The following is a 14,918-nucleotide window of genomic DNA, read 5'->3' as shown; positions in this document are numbered from 1 at the left end:
GTCATGCAGACAGATTAACGTTCTGAGGATATAGAGATGACAGTTCTTCTTCTATCATACTATGCCGATGACGATTGATGATTTTCTTCACAATTTTGTTTCAAAAACTAACAAAATTACAATATTGTACACTTTCTTCATCCTTTGACTTCAGCAGGGTAATTTTTTCATGTAAATAGTGCACTAGGAGAGATTAGTAAACCATCATTAGCTAGTAGGATAATATATTTCAGACCCAAGGGGATCCATATCACAATAAGAACACAGAATATAAAACATAAAAAAACAAAATACCAAAAAACAAATACAAAGCCTTCCACCGTGTTCAGTGTCTAACATACAGACATGTTCGCCAATGGTTCCACAGTCTGGAAGAAAATTTGACAGAACTGCGTACAGGGTTAGCCAAAACAGCGATTAAGTCGTTTTCTGACTCAGATAGTTTGCATTACAGTATATTACCAAAATTAACTATTTGTAAACTGCATTTGTTGCATTGTATGCAATTCCTCTCTGATTTCATACACTCTGGAAGAACTTAAATATCAGACACTCCACTGGTCAGACCTTTTCTCTTTTTTACCTAAACAGACAGTTTTAATGCTTTGTGCGCTCAATGGCCAACAAGATCGATGAACTGCCAATAAGGACTACTGACTTCTTCAAAATACAGACAGCATATGCAGTGCACAGAGTGTGAAGAGGGTCTACAGGACATCACCAACTACAGGAAACCATCCTCCCATACTGCAGAACCATCAACTGGCTGATGACTTGGATTTGTTCTACGGCAGGTTTGAGAAGCCCACATAATAATACATTTCATTTATAGAGCACTTTTCATTGCTAAAAGCAATCTCAAAGTGCATCCATACCCACCACCCACTCTGACTGATCAGCAACCCTTGCACCACCCTCACCCCACCCCACTGACCCCCCAGCAACACTCCGTATCTATAATGAGGATGTGTTTCAGCTCTTTACAAAAGAGGATCAGGAAAGCTCCATGGCCTGGAGGAAAATGCCATTAAAGTTCAGTTTTAAAAGCCTCATCACCTCTTTATAATCCACTTCACTATCCAGTCATATGCTCAGGACTTCTGAACATATGTATTTTTAATAAAACACCTCTGCTTGTTAACATTTTTATAAATCCGCCTCAAGCTTGTTCATTGGACATGTGCTTGTGCAGGCACATCAAATGTATGTGCATGTGAGTATTTTAATGGAGTGACCAAGGTCTTAGAAGAAATATGGGAGTGGATTGCTGCTGTGTGGTGATTCGGTGGCAGAAAGTAGTTAACTTCTTACTAGGGCAGGGGTGTCAAACTCAAGGCCCACGGGCCAAATCCAGCCCGCCACGTCATTTATGTGGCCTGCGAGAGCTTAATAAACATTTGTTTGTCCTTTCTTGAAAAATATAAAAGTATGAGGAAGAGACCTACTGCTGCTGCATTGCAGACACAAAAATCCTATCTTGTGCAGAGATGTACCAGTGTTTGATTCTGCTTGACAACATAACAACCATGAAATAATCGGACTTGGAAAAAAAAAGTTTATTTCTCCGATTCAGTTATCTTTCCTCACTGATGACGCTCCCCCTATGCATCAGTACTCGCTCGACCACCGTCTCTCTCTCTTTCTTTCTAGCGTGGAAGAGGGGAAACTGATAGTGAAAGTGTGTGTTCTGCGCTGAACCTCGATAACATATAGCTACACAAACACACACAACACAAAAAGCTCAACCGGAGACCACAGCGCGCCAAGACAAAAGGGTGCCAATAAAGAATATATTTTTATTTTTGTCTCTGAACCATTAAATACACAGAGATAAATACAGGAGAACAAAACCAGGTTGGAGAGCCGAGCCAAAATTAACAAAAAGAGTGGGGAAGAGACTGGGGCAGTCAGGCTGTGGTCTGTCGGACTCAGCACAATTCCCCTAACTACCTTCATAAATCTACCTGTGTCAATCACAGAAAAAAAAAACCTGAACTACCGGAGATCTCCAGCCCAGAACTAAAAATAACAAACTAAATTCACAAGCCCCATAGACTAAACGCATGCTGGGGAACATCAAGAACAAGATGGAGGACAGTCTCTTGACTGACGCTTTTGTTCAGTGCAACCTACAGTGCTCAGTCATGTCAGAGGCATGCAGGTAGCGTCAGGGGCCTCAACTGGGGGCCCACACCAGATTTTAGCCGAGCCCTGACTGGAAGTCAAACCCATGGGGCTTCTGTGCCGGATTTGGCGGTAAGGCCCACAGAGATATTCTAGCTGCCTCTTCATATCTCCGTATATCCCACTACGTCATTGATGAAACGTATCCAATAAACTTAGAAAACCTTCTGGGTCCTTGAATGGAACAAGAAACAATCTACCAACCTCTACGCCGACATCAGTACCATCATCAGCAAAGGGCGGTCGCATTGCCTCAACATTGCGCAATCCATGCGTCTGCTCACCCCAGTTTCCTCCCTGCACCAGTTCATCATTCGAGCCTTCCAAATATCACACCATAAAAAAATAAGCGCCAACTTACCCTCTCTATGTCATCATGACATCACTATAAACTTAAGAAAGTACGCCATACTGTATAGTATAATAATGCTTTAATATTGTTTTAATCAGATGGGTTTAGTGTTGGTTTCTCAAGAGGATTCCCTCTTGCTGCTTTAAGAGTGTTGGGAAAGTAACCAGTTTTCAGAAAGGTATTGATGAAGTTCTAAGGATAAAGGAATAAAGTGCACAAGGGGGTAAAGAGAATTTCCATTCAGGAAAAAGTAGCAGACCAGTGCCTCCCCCTCTGCCAGCAGGTTGAGGTGTGTGGGTGAAGGAGTAGGCTGGGGAGAGGGTTAGGGAGGGGTAGATAAGATTGGTCTAAAATATCTATGAGAAGAGGAATGGAAAGTATACACGTTAGGTGAGGAAAAAAGAATATAAAAAAATCAAAAGATCCTTAATCATATGTAGTTTAATTGGCACACTCGCTCTTCCATGAAGAACTCCTTAGAAGGAGTCCACGTCTGAGTTCGTCTTTGTATGATGAGGCTGAAGCTGCTGTTTCAAACAAATGCTGACTTTTTTACCCAAGTGCTGATTTCCAGGTTGGCTACAGGTGTGATAACCACGCCCCCACAATTAATTTGAGATTCAAACCACCTGATGGCAGAGCAATAGAAACAGCTGAAAACAACAACAGTTTTCCACCTCAGTCAGTGAAGATCACTAAAATCTTTTCAAATGCATCTAAAGCCACTACAAAATACTTTACTTAGAGTAATTCAACAAAGACAAATTGTTGAACCTGAAACAACAGGCAGAGCACAGTTAAGCACGGAATGCCAATTTCAGACAGTAGATATACTCAGCAGTCTACTAATAACACTAGTAGTCCTAGAGGTAAGATATCCCAGTAGTCAAATGCACAATAAAATAAGGCTTCTAAATCTAGAAAATAAATAAATCAAACTCAGGAATACTCATTACAATATAACTAATTTTAGAAACAGTCCGCAAAGATAAACTGAAAACCACAAATAACAGACAAAGCACAGTTAAGCAGAAAATGCCAATTTCAGAAAGTAAATATCTCAGCTAATCGAGCAGTCTGAGTAAAAATCCCAGGAGTCAAGATGCACAAGGTTACATCTGGAAAAGAATCGAGATCTACTTATATGCACAGGGTCTCTTCCCATTGAGTAGTGTAATTATCTCCTTTATTAAAGGAGCACTTCAGATGTTCAAACACATCTGTTAAAAGGTTTTAAATATGATCAATGCAAGTTTCTTTGTCACAGCAAGGCAAGTCAAAGTTCTTTATAGTGAGTAAGACCTTACTTTAGAATGACGAATAAAGAACCAATAAACCAATAATATGCTTGCTTATAATATATGTTGTTACTGGACTTTTATACTGCATTGTCACTGTTTTGACCCTTATCATCTCGTTAAAAAGTAACTTTGTGATTTTTGCAGTGTAGCTCTTCATTTTTGTTCAGGAAATTTCTTGTCACTAAAATTGTTTTAGTAATTGTGCTGTAGCACTGCACTGAGATCTGAAATTGTAACAGTGTATTTACATGTCCTAGCTATCTTATAACAGGTTTTAAGCAGATCATTAAGCCAATTGATAGACCGACATAGGTGTACCCTCTGATGGCTATACTTAATTTTAAACCCTGTGCAGCTGAAGACAAAGCCTTTCACACATACTCATGCATCTCCCGTACTGCTGCCTCCTGCAGTGTGTGCACTTTGCCTGCAGTCTCGCTGCAGAGAAAACCAGAGCAGCTGGCACCCTGCAGAAACAATGACATTACCAATTCAATTCAATTTTATTTGTATAGCGCCATATCACAACATACATTGTCTCAAGGCACTTTACATAGTGAGGTCAATATTACAATATTACAGGGAAAACCCAACAAATCCCACAATGAGCAAAGCACTTGGCGACGGTGGAGAGAAAAAACTCCCTTTTAACAGGAAGAAATCTCTGACAGAACCAGACTCAGTTGTGGGCGGAGCTTCTGTCTCGACCGGTTGGGGTGAGGAGAGAGAGGGGGAAGAGAGGAGAGGTGGGCAGAAAGAGGGTGGGAGGAGAGACAGTAGGAGAGAAGAGAGAGAGAGGACAGTTTTACAACCACCGCTTTAATCTCTACCAGACTGATACTTATAATTAAAAAATACAATTATGTTGTTGTTATTATTAGTGATGATATTAATATTAATAATAACAATAATAATGACGAGTTTGGGTCCTGCAGCTCTGGGGTCAGAGATACACTAGGAGAGATAGAAAACACAAACAGGGTTAGTGACATGTACTGTAAACATATCGGGGGATGGGGGGGTTTGTATAACAGTTGCTTTAATTTCTACCAGACTGATACTTATAATTAGTGAAAACTGATACTTATAAATACAATGATGTTACTAATAATAATAATAGTAATAATAATAATGACAGGTTTGGATCCTGCAGCTCTGGGGTCAGATCTACTAGGGGAGAGAGAAAACAGAGTTAGTGACATGTAATGTAGATACATGGGGGCAGAGAGAGAGAGAGAGAGAGAGAGAGAGAGAGAGAGATTGAAAAGGTGGGAGAAGGAGAGAGATATAAAGGGAGAGAAAGAGGGAGAAGGAGAGAACGGGAGAGGGAGAAAGATGCTCATGATATAAGTTCCCCCAGCAGTCTAGGCCTTTAACAGCATAATAAAGAAAGGGTTTATTAAACACCTGAGCAGTTCTAACTATAAGCTTTATCAAAAAGGAAGGTTTTAAGTTTAACTTTAAATGTAGACAGGGTATCTACCTCCCTGACACAAACTGGGAGCTGGTTCCAGGGGAGAGGAGCCTGGTGGCTGAAGGCTCTGCCTCCCATTCTACTTTTACAGACTCTGGGAACCACAAGTAGTCCTGCATTTAGAGAGCGAAGTGATCTATTGGGATAATATGAAACTATGAGCTCTGTAAGATATGATGGAGCTTGATTATTAAGGGCTTTGTAGGTTAGGAGCACTATTTTGAATTCTATTCTGAATTTTACAGGAAGCCAATGAAGAGATTCTGGAGAAATATGATCTCTTTTTCTAGTTCCTGTCAGAACTCGTGCTGCGGCATTTTGGATTAGCTGGAGGCTTTTCACAGACTTATTGGGGCATCCTAGCAGTAATGAATTACAGTAGTCCAGTCTAGAAGTAACAAATGCATGGACTAGTTTTTCAGCATCCTTTTGAGATAGGATGTTTCTAATGTTCTTGATATTGTGCAGGTGAAAGAAGGCTGTCCTAGAGACTTGTTTTATGTGTGAGTCAAAGGACATGTCCTGGTCAAAGGTAACTCCAAGGTTTCTCACAGTAGAGCTGGAGGCCAAAGTAATGCCATCCAAGGTAACTACATGATCAGATAATGTTTCTCTGAGGTGTTTAGAGTATAATGACCTCAGTTTTTTCTGAATTTAGAAGTAAAAAATTATAAGTCATCCAGGCTTTATGTCTTTAAGACAATCCTGAAGTTTGTCTACCTGATTAGTTTCATCTGGTTTTATAGATAAATACAACTGGGTATCATAAGCATAGCAATGGAAATTGATGTGGCATTTTCTTATAATATTACCTAAAGGAAGCATATATAAAGTGAAAAGTATCGGTCCCAGTACAGAACCTTGTGGTACTCCATGTCTCACTTTTGTATGAATGGAAGATTTGTTATTAACGTTAACAAACTGAAATCTAACAGATAAGTAGGACTTAAACCATTCTAGTGCTGCTCCTTTAATCCCAATGTGTTCTAGTCTCTGTAACAGAATTTTGTGATCGATGGTATCAAATGCAGCACTAAGATCTAAAAGGACGAGATTAGAAATATATCCACTGTCTGAGGCCATGAGAAGGTCGTTGGTAACCTTGAGTAGTGCTGTTTCTGTACTATGATGTTTTCTGAAAGTCTTCAAGCAGACAATTATAAATAGTCGCATAACTGGTTAGCAACAGTTTTTTCAAGGATTTTAGAGATAAATGGGAGGTTTGATATGGGTCTATAGTTAGCTAAGATATCTGGGTCCAGAGTCGCTTTTTTGAGCAGAGGTTTAACTACTGCCACCTTAAAGGGTTTTGGTACATAGCCTGTCAATATAGATAAATTGATCTGATCTAATATGGAATTATTAATTAAAGGTAATACAACCTTAAATAGCCTTGATGGAATGGGATCTAAAAGACAGGTTTGATGACTTGGATGAAGTGACAAGTGAAGTCAGCTCAGCCAGATCTATAGGGGAGAAGCATTCTAAATGTAAATTAGGCGATACTATTGGTTCAGAAGCTACTGTACTGGACAGTGTGTCTGTGCCATTAGTGGGAAGAAGCTGGTACATTTTTTCTCTGATGGTAATAATCTTATTAGTAAAGAAGCTCATGAAATCATTGCTACTTAGAGTTGGAGGAATAGACTGTTCAGTAGAGCTTTTACTCTCTGTCAGCCTGGCTACAGCGCTGAAGAGGAACCTGGGGTTGTTTTTATTTTCCTCTATTAGTGAAGAAGAAATAATTGGTTCTGGAATTTTTCGGAGGGCTTTCTTATATGTAATTAAACAATTTTTCCAGTCTAGGTGAGAATCATCTAGACTATTGGAACGCCACTTCCTTTCTAACCTACGTGACGTCTGTTTTACAGCACGTGTCTGTGCATTAAACCATGGAGCTATCCTCCTCTGTTTGACTGTCTTCTTTTTCATAGGGGCGACAGTGTCAAGTGTGGAACGTATTGAGGCTGCTGCACTATCAACAACAGCTTAAATTTGTGTGGGAGTAAAGTTTTGATAACGATCCTGCACTGTATCGACACATGGCAGTAGAGTAAATAACGAAGGAACTGTTTCTTTGAATTTACTAACAGAGTTTTCTGATAGACACCTGCTGTAATAGAACTTTTCTCCAAATTCAGTAAAGTTAATAATGGAGAATTCAAATGTAACTAAGCAGTGATCGGACAGAGGGTTTTGAGGAAATACTATTAGATTGTCAATGTCTATGCCATAGGTCAGAACGAGGTTGAGGGTGTGATTAAAACAGTGAGTGGGTTTGTTTTGTTTACAACCAATTGAGTCTATGTGCGAATTAAAGGCAGAACTAAGACTGTCGTTGGCAACATCCACATGAATGTTGAAGTCCGGAAATATAATAACTTTATCTGTGCTAAGCACCAACTCAGATAAAAAGTCTGAAAATTCAGATAAAAATTCAGAGTAAGGGCCTGGTGGTCGATAAACAACGACTACAATAACTGTTTTTTGACATTTCCAGCTTGGGTGAAGGAGGCTAAGAGTTAGGCTTTCAAATGAGTTAAAACTATGTTTAGGTCGAGGGTTAAGCAATAAGTCTGCTTGGTAGATTGCTGCTACTCCTCCTCCTCGGCCTGTGGTCCGAGGAATATGAGTATTATTATAAGAGGGAGGTGTTGATTCATTTAAACTAACATATTCCTCTGGCTGTAGCCAGGTTTCAGTCATACAGAATAAATCAACGTGTTGATCAGTTATCAGATCATTCACTAACAAAGATTTAGATGGGAGTGACCTAATATTAAATAATCCACATTTTATTGTTCTATTGTTAGGTTCATTTATAGGCTTTGTGTTGATCTTTATGAGATTTGTGTGAATTAAACCTCTTTTATTTCCCTTTGGATTAGATAGTTGAAGTGGTCGTGGGGCAGAAACAGTTTCTATGGGGTTTTGTGGGGGCGACTGCTGTAATAGAAGCGCAGAGAAGCGTATAAGACTGCAACTCTGCTTCCTTGTCCAAACTCTGAAAAGTCACCAGCACCATCTGGTGACCAGATCTTTGAGTCACAGCCTGGTGTTCCTGAGCACCCTCTGGTGGATCAGCTGGGGAGAACAGCCAGTGTTGACCCCTGCTGGGGTCATTGGGCTCCACTGAGCTCCCTGACAGGCTGAGAGAGGCAGCTCACATCTCTGTGCTGGTCACTGGAGGAGTGTACGAGGTGAGAGGAGTGCTGAGACATCTGGAGCCTTCAGTGGACTCATAATTGAGCTGACCTATAACTGTTTCATGAGTGACTTTCTCCTTGAAGGGTTAATTAAAACTAGTTTCTTTACATCTCATGCAGTAACTGTAACTAACGGTTAATGTTATTATCAGTTATTTGGCCTTTGTACCACAGTCACTCTACATCAATATGTCTCTAATAGTCCTATCTGGAGACCAAATCTGTCAGTATATATATATATTGGGGTGTCACGGTTCATAAAATTCACGGTTGGGTACGTTTTCGATACAGCAAAAAATGTAGAAAAACCTTGATTTTTAAATTTATTAAAAGTTACATAATGTTTTTTGACTTTGAACAATGACCCTACTATTGTAGTAGTTATGAACAAAAACAAACAAATGTACAAAAGAATAGGGGTGTTGAAATGAATCTTTCTACGATGCATCGCGATGCAGACGTGGACGATGCTGCATCGACGGGCCATGATCGATTATAGCCTACTGATGTTACTTGTTGAATTTCTGACCGCGGCTGGACAATAAAGTTTTAGAGTTTAAAATCACTTCCTAGTATTAGAAACGCCTGCCAAGGAAAGATCGGACCCAGCTCAGCCAAGAACTGAAGCTGTAACCGAGCGGTTATTGTTGCGCCTGTACTGTATCATTTATACGAAATAATAACACGGAGACTGTTGTATGAACCAGAGTGATCCAAGACTAAACAACAACTTTATTTATCGCGTCAAACACGCTACAGCGCATCTGCTCCCTTCTTCTATTCTGCCCTTCACAATACAAGCCCAACTTAAAATCACTCAGTATTTTGCTGAGGTGACCCAAAAACAGATTCCAAATCAAATGTAACGTAACAAATAAAGTAGCTTACACTACGTTGCTGTTTTCTAAGTGTCCATTTTTAGAGAAGTTAAGATTATAAAATAAAAAAGGTAGTGCACATATATCTGACTGCTTTGATTCATTGATGAATACGTTGCCATGATGTGCAGTAATATCGGAAATGGAGAATGCATCACATCGTTGATGCATCATGATGATATTGAATCGAATCATTGACAGGATAAAGTCAAGATTCATACCCCTACAAAAGAAACATCTTTTTATTTATGGAACTCAGTGTATTTTTACTCTGTCAGGTAGGCGGGGAACAGAACTCAGGCAGAGACTGGAGTTGGTGGTAAAGAATCTTATTTATTTCTGGCTGTGACTGTGGGCTGGCAGTGGCTTGTGGCTTGGTCCGGAGATGGCTGGGCTGGCAGAGGTGGATTGTGAAGGTGGGTAATTCTAGGACAGAAAATCCTCCAGTTAGTAACGCCAGAAAACGGAGCAGGCAGGTAAGTATAAAAACAAGAGCTAAACTGGATACAAAAGACAAGCTGGTCAATACACATACTCGGTGGTAAGTAACAATCCATCAGGTAGAGGAAAGTCAGGCTGGCATTTGAAGGCAGTTGAATGAACCCAGATGAGTAGCAGGTGCGCTGATTGGGATTGGTGCCAGGTGTGAGGAGAGTCCGCAGGAGGGGCGTGTCCAAACTCGGAGGGGCGTCTCCACACTCTGTGGGACCTGCAGGTGGAAACAGGAACACAGACAGACCGAAAACCAAAACACACCAAACACACGGCAGACATAATAAAATGAAGAAATAAAACAAAACACATTCACACCAGACTGTCACCGTGTGGAAGGGACAGACGTTCGAAATTGATGTTCTGTTTTCAGAGATCCAGAAATGAAAGTCTATATTTTATCAGCATCAGCAGGAGTTAAGTGACGGACTAAAGCAGATCTGTTAATACTGAGTCACCCGTGAGTCACACTGTCACTGAAATAAAGAGGAAATGCATCAATATGAAAATGATTTATATAAAAAAAAACACTCGCCACACCAAGATGATCGATGACTGCAGGGAGGTCTAGGAGAAGTCTCCGTCATGAAAAAATACCTAACATAACCGGCGAAGTTGCACGATGTTTTAGCTGGTGCCGGATAAGTGCACCTTTGTTCATTGAAATATTATACAATATACAGCATATTATAATTATTTTTTCTTTCCTTTTTGGCATGTAAAGCAGCTCACAGCTGTGCTCAGGCTCATCAAAATATATATACATAAAATTATATATATATTTTTTACATTTAATCTAATTTAAATATGCATAATTGCTTCAAAGTGATGAAAAATGACGCATAGGTGGAAAACTTGGTTTGATTAACAGCAGAGCAATTTACGTGACTCCTACGACTTGTAAATCCTGTGCGTATTTGAAAGAAATCATAAAATACGAAAAAAAAAAGGGTGAATGCGGGAAGTACTCCTGAAACCCTCATACGCATGGTTTAAGGACAAATTTGTGCGTATGAACGGGTCTTGCATTGTGTTGATCGACAAACAACAAAAGAAGGTGGTGGAAATGGATCTGGCAAACGACAGCAATCAGGAAGGTGGATCATGAGAAGATCTGAAAGAGGAGCTAGAAAAGATGTGGGGAGTGAAGCAAACAGTGGTGATCGGAGCACTGGGTGCTGTGACCCACAAATTGGGAGAATGGCTCCAGCAGATTCCAGGTACAACATCTGAGGACTCTGTCCAGAAGAGCGCACTCCTAGGAACAGCTAAGATACTACTGAGAACCGTCAGGCTCCCAGGCCTGTGGTAAAGGACCCAAGCTTGAGGTTAATTGAGGGTTTTTTTCATGGTGTGAAGACGACAATCTATTTCATTTTAATCATGTGGAATGAAACTGGTTGATGACAAACATTTAAAAAAGATAATTTAAAAATAGAATTAAATTATTTACAGAGACCTGGAAGGACATGGAAGGGGGAAAGAAATCGAAGGTTTAAAGAAAAAGAAAGAGATGTACTCACGCAAAGGTTTTAAACGGAAACAAACCAAATACAGCGATGGAGCGCGCACACCCATGGGAGATGTTTCAAGTTTTATTTTGAGATTGGCCTAAAATATTAAGAGATTCAATCAGTGCTTGGGAGTAGACATGGTTAACAGAAGAGAGACATCTGAAGAGATTACTTGGAGTAAGGGAAACTCGTCGCAAAGCCTGGCGCTCCTGGTTCAATTCATTAGCAACCAACTGCATTTGTCACATTACAGCTTTTGCAAAAAAATGATATTCGGGATTGAGCAAAAGTACATCTCTCTTTTTTTCAACCTTCTTCTTTTCCTTCCCTCTGTCTTTTCCAGGGCTCTGTAATAGTTCTATAAGTGCATTTTCAAGTCTGTCACCTACAAATTTCCATACAACGTAACTACAACAGCAGATTTTTTGGTAGGAAATGTAATCGCCAGCTGGATTATGTTCAGAGGGAAGAAATGAAAGAACTGCATTTATTAGCCATGGATTCAGAAGGCAGTCTGCCAAAGCGTATGTCTGTGACACCAGAGACTGGGGCCCACATCCAGAGCCCTACCTGGGGCACGGCCCAGGCTACAAGCGCACCCTGGGAGAGATCTTTTTAAAAAAGTATTTACTTATAATGTGAACTTTTTTAAAAACAGGCCAGGATCTTTCCCTAACCTTAATCAAGTGCTGTGAGAATCTACACAGAACATTGAAACATTTTAACAATGCTGAAGTCACACATCCAGTATCAATATATTTGCAAATTGTAAAAGTTAACAACATATGTTTATTTATTATAATTACTATTTATGAAACATTTAGCCTTCTCTTATATAACGAAAGCCACAACCTGCAGAAAACAGAGATCCATGTCTGTCTGGCCTGACTCCCCTGCTGTGAATTCCTAGTAGGAATGTCAGACCTAAGCTGACGGGCAGACACAATCTTAAAAGCTCTGTGGAATTCAATGTTCTACCATTATATTTACTTTCCAAATATTGCTAGAGGAAGTTTGCTTTGATCCTCCCTAACTTTGTCCAAATCTCTTTTCATTACTTGAGTATTTGAGCAGGCATACATCAGACCAGGTCTGGGTGATGAAGGGTTAATGGAGGATGTTTTAGAGGGTTGAGGGGCCCACTGGGGGGTGGGGTGGGCACTGCTGTGTCTCTATCTTATTAGCCCCTCGTCAAGATTACTGCAGACATGAGGCCAGTGGGCAGGACAACAGATTGAGACCTGACAATCTCTTTATACCATACAGAGAAAATATCATTAGAGAAGAGGTCAGCTGTTTTTTTGAACTGCAGACATTCTAACGTTGAGCTTTGAGATTTAGCCATGTATCCTTTTAGTTTATTGGAAATACAGTATATTGTGCACTATGTTACACACTCCAGGTGAGCATGAGATCTTAATAAGAGCCTGAAGAGAACGACAGAGCCTCGCACAGACAGGTAGTGAGAATGGCCCCAGTTGGCATGTAAATCACTTCATTGTGCTAATCAGGTATTAGAGACAACCGGAGCAATTAGTGAAGTCACAACAGAGATTTGTTTTAGCGAGCTCCTGTCTGGCAACAACATTTCTCCCTTAGTGAGAAACCTGAGGGATTTGGGCACGTATCTAATGCCGCTGCTCTTTAAGATGCTTGAACAGGCCAGAATCCTCTTACTAGGACTCCCACTATCCACACTAATTCTCCTGAGGAGGTGACTCACAGTGTTATAGTTATGACTACCTCTAATAAAAGCTGCCAGCCTGTCTCAGGAAACCAAATTTTTATTGAACATTTTTATATGCACAGGGGTGGCGGTGTGGTGATAAGCACTGTCGCCTGACAGCAAGAAGGTTCTTGGTTCAGATCCAGGATCAGACCATCCAGGGCCTTTCTGTGTGGAGTGGGAATGTTTTCTCCGGGTAGTCCGGCTTCCTCCCACAGTCCAAAAACATGCAGATTGAGGTTACGTAATTGAAGAGTGTGAGTGTGAATGGTTTGTTTGATTGCCCTATGATGGGCTGGCTACCTGTCCAGGGTGCAACCCACCTCTTGCCCAACATCAGCTGGGATTAGCTCAAAAATTCAGTTTTTATAATTAGGAATTTTAATAGACTGTCAAAACGCGCTGTGTCTTATCCTGGACAACTATTGTTCAGATACTATTCAATTTTGCACAGATAATCACTTTTCCCAGGGGAGGTTTCCGAATGACAATGGCAAACCTCTGACTTTTTCTGTAGTGCCACTCAATCTCATAATTTCCCTTTATTCAACACTTTTTTCCAGGACAATTCATCCCATATCTTCCTGGCCACGTTACATTTCATTAATTGCAGTCGACTTTCATGGTCAAAAGAGGAGGACTTCTCAAGTTTTGGTGACCCCAGGGTCTTCGTTGTAGTCACATCATCAGCCTAAGCCTTTTCAGTCAATATTTACTGTTTGAGCTCACAATTCAATTAAATTCAATTTTATTTGTATATTGCCACTTGGCGACGGTGGAGTGAAAAAACTCCCTTTAAACAGGAAGAAATCTCTGACAGAACCAGACAGAACCAGACTCAGTTGTGGGCGAAACATCTGTCTCGACCGGTTGGGGTGAGGAGAGAGAGGGGGAAGAGAAGAGGACAGTTGTACAACCACTGCTTTAATCTCTACCAGACTGATACTTATAATTAAAAAATACAATTTTGTTGTTGTTCTTATTAGTGATGATATTATTATTATTATTATTATTATTATTATTAATAATAATAATAATAATAATGAGGGGTTTGGGTCCTGCAGCTCTGGGGTCAGAGAGACACTAGGAGAGATAAAAAACACAAACAGGGTTAGTGACATGTACTGTAAACATATCGGGGGATGGGGGGTAGTATAACAGTTGCTTTAATCTCTACCAGACTGATACTTAATTTAGTAAAAACTGACACTTATAAATACAATGATGTTATTAATAATAATAATAATAATAATAATAATAATAATAATAATAATGACGGGTTTGGATCCTGCAGCTCTGCGGTCAGATCTACTAGGAGAGAGAGAAAACAGAGTTAGTGACATGTAATGTAGATACATGGGTGCAGAGAGAGAGAGAGATAGAAAAAGTGGGAGAAGGAGAGAGAGATAAAGAGAGAGAGGGGGGGAGAAGGAAAGAATGGGAGAGGGAGTAAATATGATAAAAAAAGACAAGTTACAAAAGAAATGTTCTTCATTTAAAATGGAACAGAAAAAAGATCACAGGGGTGTTTGGGGAATTCTTTTTCATTCATAATTCCCTTTTTTCCCTTCATATGAAAAAGAATGTTTGCATATTGTAATATATATATTGGGTTAGTGTAATGTATATATTGCTATATCTAAAGCAAAAATCCATCAATAGTAAATACTGACTTTGTAGGAAACTGCCCTTTAATTATAACTGACACTTTAGTTCTTTTTGTTCCTTTTTTGCTGAGTTTATGTGTCATAGGTCTACTAGATCAACATCATCCATTCACACACAAAACAG

The sequence above is a fragment of the Scophthalmus maximus genome, chromosome 3 (assembly GCF_022379125.1).
Source record: "Scophthalmus maximus strain ysfricsl-2021 chromosome 3, ASM2237912v1, whole genome shotgun sequence".
In the NCBI taxonomy this organism is placed as follows: Eukaryota; Metazoa; Chordata; class Actinopteri; order Pleuronectiformes; family Scophthalmidae; genus Scophthalmus; species Scophthalmus maximus.
The sequence above is the reverse complement of the archived record's forward strand: the minus strand, read 5'-3'. Positions refer to the sequence as shown.